At 37.8% G+C, this 10,534-nt stretch overlaps 1 long non-coding RNA gene across 1 annotated transcript; it reads left to right on the top strand.

Moving 5' to 3' along the window:
* Positions 1-370: 370 nt before the first annotated feature.
* On the top strand, positions 371-9,418 carry LOC134515197 (uncharacterized). Its single transcript, XR_010070914.1, has 4 exons — positions 371-508; positions 742-840; positions 6,948-7,170; positions 8,773-9,418. It is a non-coding gene; the product is annotated as an uncharacterized LOC134515197 (long non-coding RNA).
* Positions 9,419-10,534: the final 1,116 nt, after the last annotated feature.

Genomic DNA, 10,534 nt, shown 5'->3' with positions numbered 1-10,534 from the left:
AAATTTAACTGAGTAATCTTTAAGGTGTGCAAAATAGGTGTGAAGTTGCAAAATTCTTCCACCTGATACCTCTGCCAGCCACGGTCAAATGTTTTGGAAGATGCATAACACCAACTTTCTTGTAGGGGAACGGAAATATGTCACAGGGTCTTTCTGTATGTTGGGAGACAACTGACACTGAGAGACCCTGATGCTAAAGGCATCTGTCTGCCCACCTTGTGTTGCCTGGGTGAACACCGTCACCAACTTCAAAGGCTGAATCTACGTAAAGGTAAGCGTGACATCGGTGTCTCCAGGACTGGATGTAACTTTGGTTGTCCTAACAAGTACATTTAGAAAGACTAATCATACTGTGTATGTCGCAGATGAGATAAACTACACATCGACTTGTTTAAGTCAGGATGAAAAGAACTTCAGGCAAACTTGGGCTTTTTTTTTTTTTCCCCGGCACTGACTACTTGTGTTTAATTGGTTAACTCCCTTCGGTTCGATCCCTCTGTGAACTCAGGTCAGTAATGTGATTAATTAATATTACTTAGAAGGGTTTGAGACTTATTAATATTACTTAGAAGGGTGGAATGTGCTGTGTGTTATGTGCTACTGCTGCTAGTAATATTAGATACAGACGTGTCTAATTTTGAACAGATTCATGGCAAACCATTGCTTTTTATTTAAACAGATAAATTGGTCGCATCTCTGTTTCTCTGCCTACCCATCTAACCACTCTGATGTTCTCCACAGAGTTTCTGCATGCTTCAAAAATATTTTAAAAGATGAGATTTTAATCCACTTTCTCAACAGTGGTCAGGATGTTTCCACCCCCCAAGAACTGATGTGAAGGTAGTGGTTATTTTTTAATTCACATCTCATTTGTCTACAACACTTTGAATACATGATTTTCTGTAAAATGTCATACATGCTTTAATATGCATTTACAGTGCGATTCAACATTAAGTATTCACAAGGAATTGTATATTTGTCACAGCTGTGGTAAAGCAGCAATGATGCAATTGAGAACAGTATTGGGCTGTTACAGTAATTTATCCTGGGTATTTGGAATGCTGGAGTATACTGGTTATTCTGGACTGATGCAAAATTAATTACAATTTCTGATGTTGTATGCGCAGCTGTTTTCCCTTGAGAAAAAGAGAATCCCATTGGGGCAAAAACTTAACAAGAATACTGAAAGATCAGGGAATTGGCACTTGTGTTTGCAAGAATCTGAATAACTTCACAAGCAGAACAAGAATCAATATCTTTAATGGTCCAATTGCAAAAAAAGTAATGCCAAGAGGAAACCATTAGACATGACCGTCTTGCAAACAGGAATTAATAAAATGTAATCTTAGGCTATAGCACATTTTAATTAACTTAATGCTTCTTTCTGATATGATAAACTCTAGTTTCTATAAATATTATCTGCATATACAGTACTGCTAAGGAAACTGGTATAATCTTGAATTCCAGTCGTGTTTCTCTGGGGCAATTTTTTTGCTATTTTTTATTTTTCCTTCCCAACAGAATGCAGTCTCCACACTGACCCCTGGTTATTAGATTATATTTTAGCCAAACTAGTTACTATGCCTAGCTAATGAGGAAAAATGATGTTTAACTTCAAAGTTAGTATTTAATAAAAAGAACGTAACAGTAATTTGTATCCTTCTCCGTGCATGAGCCTGCCATGAACCACGGACAGCTTTGGTTTTTTTGGTATATTGGCATTGATAAGTATAATATAAACTGTACCCTCTCTTGTGTCCTAAGATGCAGTAGAAGTCACGTATGAGGGAAGTAAGAGCCACTGTAGAAACAACCACCATTTACAGGCGTGGGAGAGATGAGCTAATGGGCAGAAAAGTGCAAGATGTTAAAAGGCAAGGTTTTGCCTTTCCTGGCTCTCATTTATTGTGTACCACAAGATGTAGTGATAGAATGTTTGGGCAACAGTTAGTTAACATGGGAAGAAGGACTACCTAATTCCACAACCTTTATTGTGCCTGATTTTTCCCTTTTCATACTAAAACCTGGTCTTATAAAGTCTTGGATTTCCTCTAGAATGAGTGGAACTATTCTTCACCATCACTAGTGTTATATCAGTTTTCATCATTAGTGATAATGCAGCTAGCATAGTGTACAAAGAATGAAAAAAAAAATTAGAGTTTAAGAAAATTACCATTTTGGAAACCTCATTTTTTCAAATAGACATTTAACTAGTTAAAAAGGCATACAGCATCTTTAACAGATGCAATGGTACTGCAACAATGGGCAAGAGAATCACATCATCAAGCAGATAGCACATGGAAACGTGAGATCATCTTGTTTGCCACTTCTGCTGATAGAAGGCCATTGTATGTCGTACGCTTTCAGATATCCTTATTTCAGAAAGCTGATCTTCCAAGGAGAAACATGGCCATGCAAGGAACAACAGTTGACTTCGATAGGGTGCCAAGGTGGTAGAGATGGGCTGAAAGAGCTCAACTGTCCTGGTGTTCCAGTGCTCTCGATGTTAGGGATAGTGATAAAAATGCTTGAACTCATAGGACATAGAGAAGAAGAGATTTGGACCATGTCACTAAGACAGGGATCATTTTTTATTAATGAAGAAAAGCTGTTTCCAAAAGGAGCGCTATTGCTACTTAATCCTGTTTATTTATTTGCTGAGAAGTTCTTTGAGATGGTGATACAGGAGTGCCCCATATGTGGAAAATAAGGGTGAAATGGAGTGAAAATAAGAGAAGAGATAAAGTTGCACGACTTTTCCTTTCTCTCTGCACTTCAGAGTGGATTCAGCGTTAAGGAAGCACACTGAGCCTTTCAACTGGATAGGATGTTAACAGGGGCTTTTCTGGCTGGTGAAGTAATACACCCTTCAAATGCACATGCTGATGAGCTTTAGTGGCTTTTTTGAACCAGTAATCTACACTACTTCATTCATTGTAAATGGTATAATGTTTTGCACTTAGAGAGTGCGTTTCAGCCAGAGCTTTACAAACACTCATTAAGCCCCGAAGCACTGCTCTGGAATAGATGAATAAATTATATGGGGAAAGTAATCATTAGAAACCGTGTTGTTTTGTCGAATGGTGTACAGTTTTCATGTAACCAAGGACTTAAGTGCAGCAAGTCCTTGACACCTATTTTCACTTTCCTATATGAATATTCATTTAGCTTAAGTTCACATTTCATCCCCACATCTTATCAGAATTAAAATTCATCCTCTTCTAATGGAAACTATGCTGTTTCACTGCTACAGACAATGGTTGGCATCAAATAAAATTGTTCTTTGTTCCAAAGCTATGGTTAGAATTTAGTGGTTAATCAGACGCTGATAGCAAACACTCACAGCTTCCTTTACATCCACGTGACAATACAAAAGACAACTGATATGTGGCTAGCGTAAGACGCACTCTCAACATTCCAGGCACATTGGGCTTTATCAATATACCAATATACAGCTTGCAATTACACGTTGCCTCGTGTTGAGTTGTGTTTCTTTCCTCTAGTGCAAAATGGTTGTGCACTGAATTCTATTATAGACATATCTTAAATACATATATCTATATATCTTACGCTTGGCTAGCGCTACATTTTGTTCTTAAAATCCCTGTAGAATGTTAAAACCGAAAGGAAGGATGCTTCCAGGGACATATGGTGTGTTATTAAATAGTTTCTTCTAAAAATCCAGGCTGAACCTGATCCACTTTGTTAATCTCCAGATGTTTCTCATTACATTAGCATCAGTTTAATGAAACAAGTTTAGTCAGGGTTCTCACATTAAGAAAAAGATAGCCGTAATGGTATCATTTTTGCTAATTTTCTCAGTGCAGCTAATATTTGAATGGCTGGAGTTGTAGGTGCACTTGATCCTGCCGTCAGGTCTTATTAAATTGGAAATTAGATGTTCACCGAGCCGAGGGTAAAAGCCTGCAACACCCTAACTCATCTTGTAACTGCTTTATGAACTGTATTTACAATACTTGTTTGTCTTAATCTTGATTCGCAAGAAACAAAATAATCTTAGAAAAGTAAATATTCTCAAAACAGCTAAAACTGAAAATTGCAAAGCTGATTTCCCATGTACCGAACTAATTCTTTTCCAGAGTTTATATGACAATATAATCACCAATACTATCAGCTCTTTTCAGCACTCCAAAATGACGTAAACCTGATAAAAAGTGGAATTTTTAACATGATTTTATATGATTTGGTTTAACAGCAACAACCCCAAAGGCAGGGTTAATTGGAATAATGACCTTTGGTTGAGGCATTTCTTGGGGAATTCACCAAAAAGTGGAGAGAATGACCTGGAGTGAAAATGCTTGTTATTAATCTCTGGAAATGCCTCAGGCCACCACTGCTGCTACTACAGCAAAGCTGCACCCTCCACTCAGGAATTAGCACATTCCCTGCAGATTTGCATATAATGGAAGTAGTTGTGATAGTTTCTCAAAAAAGTCTTTGTTTTCCCCATGCCTTTGCCAAGCCTGAGCCAGAAACATGTCATCTAAGGAGTCATTTATGTATTTAAAAAATGAGTTCTGTTTTAGAGTGTTGCCATGGGACAGCGATAGCAGGAAATGAGCAAAACACCCACATAATTATTGTTGACAGAATACGGTTCCAATTTTATCAAGTGTAACCCCTGTGTGCTATGTTGTTAAGGCAGCCATCAACATCTCAGTGAATGAAATCCTGAGTTGAGAAGTATGCGGCGCCCAGAAGAAACACACAATTGCTATGCTTGAGAAACAGAACATGTGAAAGACATCTCCTCGACTGAGATGATGTGGGAGTAATTATTGCTAAGTCTCTGAAGAACAATTAGAGTTGGTTTTTATTAAATTTTCACGTTATGATTGACATTGAAATGGAATGAATTAATATGTAAATCCAGATTACAGTGATCTAATAAGTTATTGAGAAAGACGATACTTTACAAAACAGTCTGTGGAAAAACTATACAGTGCTGAGAAAAAAACCATAAATGTATCATTTTGCAAGCTGCCTTGCTTTTGTTCTTTTTTTGTATTTAATCTGCTTAGCTACTATTTAAGTTAGATTTCAGAGGACTCTAATTAAGAAGTGGGATATAATTCATCATTTGTAGAGAGTGCATCCATTAGGTATCTAAATAATAACAGTTATTTATAACAGTGTTTTATAACAACCTTGGAGACTTTTAAGCATTAATCAATAACAATGGAGAGATGTCAATGTATAAAACTGAATCAGGTATAACAATATTCCAGTTTGATAAATATCAGGATGTAACTTGCTGAAATGCGTAATTCTCTCTCCTTAATTGCATGGATGCTTACTTCACTGATTAAAAGGAAATCTATTTCAGGTGGGTTTTCTTGTGAATAGTAATAAATTTGTATATATTTAAAAGATATATGGAATAGTCCTACTCCTTCAAGAAGGGAAGTCTCAAATAAGAAAGAGTAATTTTTTGAAAGGTAATACTGAAGGTGGTTTCATTTTTTAATATTTATATAAAATAATGAAGTTCACTAGACATGTTTCTCGTACGAATTGAGTCTGTATTGTTTATCTATTTCAATATGCATATTTTAAACCACGGGAATGAAAAGGTGTGACAGACATATATGTGCATTAAATTGCTGAACGACGTTTTGCACCCTGCTGACCTTTTTAGTGGTAAAGTAAGCTGAGGCACTGAGTTTATTTTGTTCTTTTCTGTGGAAATCCACCTACACAGGCTCTAGAGGAATGAAGAATATATAAGGGTTAAAAAAAGCATCTTTTCTTTAATACCTTGACTCAGTCCAGTCAGATTCAAGAGCTCTTCTCAAGAACCTGCAGAAGGCTCTTCTTTTTTTGTATATCTGTGTTTTAAAGCTACCTATGCTATTTGGAATTATTAGAAATTGCTCTCCAGGTTTGTGCTACAGGCAGCTGGGTCGCAAGCATCAGCACGTGGCCTTACTGCTTGGGGATATGAAGAGATGTCTCTAGGCAGCACAGCACAGCGCTGCACTGGGGAAGAAGTCCTCTCAAACCCTTGCTAACATCCCAAACCGCTCCCGGCACTCCCTGGGGATGTGCACCCTGGTAGTTCTCACAGAGCAGCCAGAGGTGGGGAGCTGCATTACAGGGGTTGGCTGGGTGTGTGCCCAGCAAGGCAGGGAGGCTCAGCTGTAATTCTCATCCCTGGGGCTCGCTCCCATGTTGGGTGCCATGGCCCTGGCCCTGTGAATCCACCTGCACCCCTGGGATTTGGGGATTGCAGCTGGAGGGCTGTGCAGCCAGGCAACGATGCCAGCCTCAGCCCCGGGTGAAGCCTTTGGGCACTGCAGCCCTGAAGACTAATTTGTAACCCAAAAGTAATAGCCACACATCTGCATCCCATCCATGTTTTTGGGGAATATGAATAACTATTCAGCCCCGTTACATCCAAGGCTGAACTGACTTGCAAACGAAGGGGCATTGGTTGCGCAGCTTTGTTGCAGGAAGGGAAGATTACTAAGAGAACAAGACAATGAAAAGGGAAGAGTGGAAATTAATTTCACAGCCCAGAAGGCTCCTATAGCTGAACCGATATCAGAAATGAAGGTAGAACTGGGACAGTGACAATTTTGCCTATTCTGGATTTGCAACTTCCAGATTTACTTTTTCTTTTTCTGGGAAAGAGACAATCTTTTCTTTCTAGTTTTGTTGTGTGTGATTATTTATTTATCTTCCTCCTTAAGCCAGGTAAAAGAAAGCTTTATTTCTATCTCACCCTGTTTTGGGCTAGGGGGAGATACAATTAGGTGAAGATACACAGGAGGATATTTATGGAACTCTGCAATATTTGGGGATGGGGGAAAGATGAGAGATATCAGATATTTTTTTTCTGTTTTTGTTTAAAGTATGCTTTTCTGTTACTATAGCTACTGGCTGTGTCGTGCTCACATACAGATGCTTTATGACATTGTCTTTAGAAACTGACTGATTGCCGTTGCAAACCATTGAAGCCAGGAGTGCAGGGGATACAGATATGTAGCAGGAGACTGGAAAACCGTGGAAGGACCCAAGTGCATTTTATAGGAAGAGGCAAAAACGGATGTGGAGGATTGGGAAGAAGGCACACTTGTTAGGGTTCTAACAGAAAGCAGGAAGAAACAGGGAAGAAGTAGGACAGGACATTGGAAAACCTGCGATGAGGTATGTACACTTCATGTTACCAGAAAAATCAAGGAGCCTGATAACCCTCAGTTATGTCCTCCTGGAGACAAGCAGACAAGCAAAATCTTAGATGCTCCTGCAGAGGAGTCTTTGAAAGAGGAACTGTGAGCCCACAGTGGGAACAGATTGCTCTGCCTGGCATAAGCTTATTTAGGAAGAGGGCTGAGACCTCAGTGAGTTATAAGCCTACTGAGAAAATAACATCTCTGGAAAAACAGGGCAGAAGATGGTAATATTGAATCTTGTCTGGAGTTTTGTGTGGGAATTGTTATTTTGGGTCTTGCAAAGCAAACAAGGAACAAACTTCAGGAGGAGCCTGCATAGTGAATTCAGGGGTTTAGAATTTCTTTAGAAAAAAGGTCTTAGTGAAGATTACTGGGAATATGTGACATTCTGCTTGCCCTGAGTGCGGTATGTAGTTGCAAAAAAAAAAAAAAAAAAAGAAAATGTGGTAACAGCAGTTGCCAGAGGTGCTGGAAAAGGGTAATGCACAAGGCAAGGGTAATGGGCTGTTACACCGGATAGTGAACTCAAAGCTGGGGAAAAAAGCTTTAATGGGAATACAGAAGTGAGGTCCGTGAGGAAATCTCAGATATTCATCAGTTTGATTTAAAATTTTACAGCTTTTAGTCTTAAAGGTCAGAGAGGTCCATCTTTTCCTTTGTCCCATTTCTTACAAAAGGATCTCCTCTTCATACTCAAGTGCCCATGGCTATGGCACGACAGAGAGACTATTTGTGTTCATAAACACGGAACTGACTTCAAGTGTCTGCTTTAAAACAAACCAAATTTTGATGGTCACAGGTACATAAATGTTGAAGAACTGAGGGTTTCCCTACACTGCCAGGCCTACAGTATTCTTTGCCAAAAAAGTAAGAAAAAGACCATCAACTGTTCATTATAAAAATCTTAGTTAAATTTCTGGAAATGATCCTTTAAGTGACTTTGGCACGTAAATGTTTTTTCGTATTTCTCCGTTCTACAAGTAACTTGAACACTGTGCAGCCATTTAATTATTGCCATTTATGTTTAGAATGATAAGACAAAATTATGACTATTTGTCATTTAGTTTAATTATTGCTTACCAAATTTATCTTAGTACAAGGATTCTAGGTGTTGGGTATGTAAATTATTGGGACTTTGTGAAATGCAAAAGAGAGAAAATGACGAGAAGAAGCAATAGGACTGTGTTAAATATAGTAATCATAAAAGCTTCTGTGACAGAAAATTGTAAATTGACAGTCATTAGGAAATGTATTCATTCGTTTTTGCTTTTGCATGCATTTTTGTGCATGTCAGGGGACAAGCTTAACTTGATTCCTGAAATATAAATCTTTTGGGCAATAGGATATTCAGGTGAGAGAGGTAATTGGATATATTCAGATATTAGCAGCTAAAAGGTAAATCGGTAGGATGTCTTTAAAAATGAAGGAGATTTGTAAGGAAAATAGAATTGTTTTGAAAATATCTTCTGGATTCCACAGAAGGTACTTTCAGCATGAACACACTTTTAAATACTGACAGTGGTTTGGAAAAGAAAACCTTTTAACTAAAGATAATTACCGTTTTTCATACTCCTAGGAGAGTTCAGCATGTTTTGGAAGGAGAAGGTGGGATTTGTTATGCAGCAGGAGCGCTGCCTTCTCAGTGTCATTTCCCCATCTGTCTCGCTCAGCAGTGTTACAGTCTCGGCTGATCCATGTGTGCAGTCATCAGTCAGATCATACCACGTAGTGACACAGTGAGCCTGAAAACTATTCTTGTACAATGTCTGCCATGCTCTGTATTTTCCTCAAAGGAACTGTGGATACAATTTGAACTTGTATATATTCTTTCCAGAGGCCAGGAAAATGAATAGTTCCTTTTTCCGTATTTGAAATTCCCTCAACAATAGATTTACTATTATTTAATCCTTCTTACTTTATAAGCTGTATTTATCTTTTGGAACTCATAGAATTTTATTGCTTTGCACTAGTCCCATGGAAATTTAGGGAAATGTCTCAACCTATTGCAAGGGGAAACAGGCTTTAAAAATCTTACTTTGTCTAAAATTTGCCATCACTTTCCCCACACCATAAGTTGCGCTGTGCACAATATGCAAAAGATGCTTCATCTAATATCAATGCTTATAAAAAGATAAACCACAATCTATTGGTGACAATACCTTTCCTGTTTTATTCAACATTTATTTGGCATTGCAAGCAAAGTGTATTAATTCTGTCCTGGAAAGTACTTAGGCTGGAAATGTGTGATATCTTGCAGATGGTTTGCCTAACTTTTGTACATATCTTGTGACTCTTGCCACCCTTCCTTGTGTTTAGCTCTCCTGACTTTGTGGATTGTGTGGTTCAACAGAAAACATTCCAGATCTGGAACGAGCATGTGCTCTATAGTTAACTCTATATTTAGTCTTGTCATCAGTAGTACCATTGTGCAAGTTGCTTATCTTTCTTAACTACATAAGGGATTGTCCTTCCTCTTCTTGTAAATAACAGAGATCTTTAAATTCAGATGGTTGCCATCTATTTTTTCTGTAAACTAGCTAGCCACTCCATAATAGTGCTCTTTAGTGGATATCAGGTGATGACAATTTTTGATGTCCACTTATTTCTAAAAATCTGAACATTTTGAATCAGCGTCTGTTTTCATAGAAAACTAAGCTAAAAGGGATCTTGTGAGATCATCTGTTCATAGCTCCTGATCTGAGACAAAATAAGTATAGTTAGAATCTCCCTGACAGAAGTTTTGTCTGGAACAGCCTTTGAAAGTTGATGACGAAGGGAATACCATGACATTCCTACTCAGTCTGTTTTACTGCTAATTACATTTGGGAAAATGTCTGTGTAGTATCTATCTTCGAATTTATCTTGGCATAAATGTGGCTGATTTCTACTCACCCTGAAATGGATGAACATGGAATAAATTTGATTGGTGTGTATTAAAAAACATCAACTATATTTGCATTTTGGAAGAAAACAATAATGATCTTTTTGTTATTTTGATTGCTTTCCCTACTTAGTAAGGTAATATTTGGTCTTTCTTTGACTTGAATATTTTTAATGTCTCCTCTTCTACTTGTGAACAATTTTTGGACGTCAGACTTAAAAAAAAAAAAAAAAAAAGGAAAAAAACCCAAACAAACCTTACTGCATGTTTAACCTATTTCTTTATAGGGTTTCTTTATCCTACAGCATGACACTGGCTCTAGCTGTGCATGGCCATTTTTTGTTTTTCAGGTTATTGAAGAGTCCTGTTGATGTCACTAACATTTTTATTCTGCGCTGAGGTACTGACATTAGGTAATCAGTTACATATATTCTCTTTTTTTTCTTTATAATTCCTT

This window comes from Chroicocephalus ridibundus, chromosome 4, assembly GCF_963924245.1.
Source record: "Chroicocephalus ridibundus chromosome 4, bChrRid1.1, whole genome shotgun sequence".
Taxonomy (NCBI): Eukaryota; Metazoa; Chordata; class Aves; order Charadriiformes; family Laridae; genus Chroicocephalus; species Chroicocephalus ridibundus.
This window is presented reverse-complemented; position numbering and strand designations above follow the sequence as displayed.